Genomic DNA, 4,191 nt, shown 5'->3' with positions numbered 1-4,191 from the left:
TCCTCTGACATCCATTTTGAACTTTTCCTTCTTTCTTGTCTTCTTAATGACTTTTTGCTCTCTTCATGTATGATATTCTTGATGTCATCCCACAACTCTGAGGTTATAGGCCCTAAATTTGGGACAGTTAAGGCTCATTGTAGTCTGCATGAAATCACATCATTTTTCTGAGTGTTATCTTATAATCAGGGCCGATGCTTAGAGTCAGAGTATTTGTGTCTAACACACAAACACAGATTCTTGAATTACACAAGCCACTTGTAATTGTGTACAATTACAATGTAAAAATGTAAGTAACTCATATAAGACTGTTAAGAGAAGAGGCAATGCCAAGCCATCATCAATATGAAAAGAGCTCATTATAAGAATTTTTTAAAATCCTGTGATTATGACTGACATTTTAGGATAGCATCAGAACAATAAATAAATAGTCTTGAATTTTATGGATCTTTTCATAGGCTCTGTGAATACAAAGTCACATGTGGTGATATTTGTTGTTGTTGAACACCATCAAATTGGTTCTGACTCATATCATCCCTATGCACAACAGAAAGAAACTGCCCAGTCCTGCGTCATCCTCACAATTCTCATGTTTTATGCCATTGTTGCTGCCACTGTATCGATCCATCTCCTTGAGGAATATGCAAAGGCATCAACTGTGTGGATCACAACAAACTATGATTAACATTGAGAAGAATAGGAATTCCAGAACAGTTCATTCTCCTCATAAGAAGTCTGACCAACAGGCAGTCAGTCGTGCAAACAGAATAAGGTAATACTGAGTGGTTTAAAAATCAGAAAAGGTGTGTGCCAGGGTTGTATCCTTTCACACACAGATATAAAACTGTGTTATTATCTCTACTTGGATGTTTCATGCTCTTACCAAAAAGAAAGAAATCTGTTGCCATCCAGTCACTTCCAAACCCTTAGTAAAATTGTAACATAGTTAGAATGTGTCCTTGGCACTTCAGAGATGTGGAGCTGAGATTATTCTAAAATATTAATTTTACAGATGAAGAAACTAAGAACCAAAAGATGAAATAATCCCTCAAATCTTATATGAGCAATTATTTCTTCAACCCTTGACGTTTTTTCTGGATGCCAGGAAAGCATCAGTCATTTGGGACTTCCCCTGGCATGAAGACCACATCTGCATGTGATTTGCATATGTTCTTCTAGTGTGATGGTGGTGATGGTGTATCCTGGAATCAGTTCAGACTCATAGAGATCCTATATAGGGTTTCTGAGGCTGTATATCTTTGTAGGAACAGAAAGCCTCATCTTTCACCCTCAGAACAGCTGGTAGTTTTGAACTGCTGAATTTGAGATTAGCAGCCTGAGTCATAACCACCACGTTATGAGAGGTGGTGGTGGTGGTTATGTGCTGTGGAGTCGGTTCCGATTCATAGCGACCCTGTACAGGGTTTCTGAGGCTATAAATCTTTACGGGAGCAGAAAGCGTCATCTTTCTCCTGCGGAACAACTGATAGTTTCAAACTGCTGACCCTGAGGTTAGCAACCCAATTTGTAACCACTCTGCCAATTTTAAACACCATCCTTGGTTTTAGCAATGGCAAGATGCCAAAGGTTTACATTTTCTCTAACAGTTTAGCTTTTACTGCCATTTGCTGTTAAGTGCCATCCAGTCAGTACTAACTCATAGTGACACTGTGCACAACAGCATGAAACACACTGCCTGGTCCTCTGCCAACCTCATAATTTTGCTATGTTTGAGCCCATTGCTGATGCCACTGTGTGATTCTATCTAGCTGAGGGTCTTTCTCTCTTTCACTAACTCTCCACTTCAATTAACATGGTATCCTTCTCCAGGGAGTGGTCCCTTCTAATAATATGTTCAAAGTATGAAAGACAAAGTCTGGCCATCCTGGCTTCCAAGGAGCATTCTGATTGTATTTCTCTTAATACAGATTTGTTTGTTCTTTTAGCAGTCCATGGTACTTTTAATATTCTCGTCCAACACCATAACTCAAATGCATCAATTTTTCTACCGTCTTCCTTATTCATTATATAATTTTCACATGCATATGAGGTTATTGAAAATACCATGGATTAAGTCAGGAGCACTTTAGTGTTCTTGTGCTGCAGATTTGCCTAATGCAATATGTCATTTTAACTGCCATTTATTGAGCATTAAATGTGCCAAGTGTTGTGCTAGGTACTTAGTTCATGTCGTCTCTTTTCATCCCTACTATAATCTGACATTGGAGACCATAATTGGAGGACAATGAGGCTGAAAAAAATGGAAAGTCGTGATAAAATCAAGATTTGTTGTCATTTCTATGTTTCTTCTATCACTGGATCCTATTAATAGGACCCAGGAATAAAACAAAAGCCCAAAATTTCAAGTAAAAAATTCATGTACATCCTATGCTAGGTAGAAATACTCTGTGACCCAACCTGGCCCAATTGCATTGCTGGTTCTCACTAAAAGGAGAATGAAAAGCAATTCAGTTGGAACACTAATTAACACATGCTTGAGGGAAACTAGTGGAGACACATGCCAACACCCTTTCCACCCTTGATGTAATCACTAAGCTCAGGTTTACTAAAGCTGATTCTAGTGACCTTCTTCATAAACTTCATGAGCAAAAGCAAATATTTTGCCTAAAATTATGAATGCCCCTTCACTCTCTGGTATACTTTGTGCTGATTAGTCAATTCATAAAATATTTTATTTGTCATTGATGAATTGAGGCAGGGAAAGTTATTGCCATCTGCGATTCCCACCCTAACTTTCTGTTACAAGTGTAGCCCACACATGTAAGAATCTTCACCCATTGAGCATATTATATTGTTTTACATCTTACCTTCAACATAACAGTCTTTGGTGAAATGAAAAAGATTGGGAGAGAGGAAGAGATAATGAGAAGACAGAAAGAAAATAATAGAATACTATATTAAGTGTTTGAGATAATAATGAATGAGCTTACCTCATTTGTGAATGGAGTGGGAGAGAACCCCATCTTGAGTACACAGGGAAAAAAATATAATTTATTAAGAGGGGAATTTTTGATGTCTGACTATGTATGCTTATCTCTTTCATTTCTCAAAAACAAATAGTATGTAGTCAAGTCCATTTCATGGGGACCCCAGATGTGACAGAGTAGACCTGTGCTCTATTGTCTGAATTCTGACTGAGCAGAGCAGAGGAAGTGACAACCTAAATTTGCAGGAGAGAACACTCAAAGAAAAGTGAACCAGATCACCCCGCAGAACTCTTGAGGGATTCCGGACCCGGTTGAAGCACAGGATAAAAATAGGAGGATTCTACAAAGTCTACACATTGAACTGGGGGATGTCTTTTAAAGAGGTAAGTATTAACTATGCTGTTATTAAGTGCCATAGCAATTCAGTGTTTCTCATAAAGCACCACACTAGGGCTCAGTTATTAACAAAAGAAAGAACAAAAAGTTGTCTAAGAAAGAAATGTGCAACAGCAATATATTTTGTACTATTTACAAAGTCATGGCAATGTTAGGCAGACCTGGTATCTCTTTTGTGAAGTGGCAGCTGAGGTGACTCTAGCACTTGCCATGGTTGACAGTAAACCCAAGGAAGGAATCAAGACTGAGAACAAGGATCATATTAATTTGAAGGTGGCGGGGCAGGATGGTTCTGTATGCAGTTTAAGATTAAGAAGCATATACCACTTAGTAAACTAATGAAAACCTAGTATGAAACAGGGTTTGTCACTGAAGCAGATTAGATTCCAATATGACAGGCAGCCAATCAACAAAACAGACACACCTGCACAGTTTGAAATGGAGGACGAAGATACAATTGCTGTGCTCCAGCAGCAGATAAGAGGTGTCTTCTAAAAAGGGGGCCTGCTACTTGACTGCAGAACTCTGTTTCTACCAAGAATGCATTCTCAAATAGAAACCCACAATTTGGTTCTACCACATCCTGACTACTACAGTATAGTTTTCTCTATCTTTCATTTATCCTTCCCCATTCCTTTATTGCACATAAAGTACAATAAAGTGCATGTGCACTTGCATATTGCATTTTTTGTTTTGTTTTGGTGATTTGTCTTGTTTTGTTCTTTCTTTTTTTACTAAAATGGCCAATGGTATGTTTTGATAAGCATCAAATGGAGATGAGGTGGGGGGAAAATATCCCCTTTCTCTATTAGTGGCATGCTCATTCAGTTCTTACCTTTATATTCCA

General features: G+C 38.2%; 1 pseudogene; it reads left to right on the top strand.

Moving 5' to 3' along the window:
- The first annotated feature begins 3,554 nt into the window (after positions 1-3,554).
- Positions 3,555-3,839, top strand: LOC102822200 (annotated as a pseudogene).
- The last annotated feature ends 352 nt before the right edge of the window (positions 3,840-4,191 follow it).

Source organism: Chrysochloris asiatica, unplaced genomic scaffold, assembly GCF_000296735.1.
Source record: "Chrysochloris asiatica unplaced genomic scaffold, ChrAsi1.0 scaffold00082, whole genome shotgun sequence".
In the NCBI taxonomy this organism is placed as follows: Eukaryota; Metazoa; Chordata; class Mammalia; order Afrosoricida; family Chrysochloridae; genus Chrysochloris; species Chrysochloris asiatica.
The sequence above is the reverse complement of the archived record's forward strand: the minus strand, read 5'-3'. Positions and strand labels throughout refer to the sequence as shown.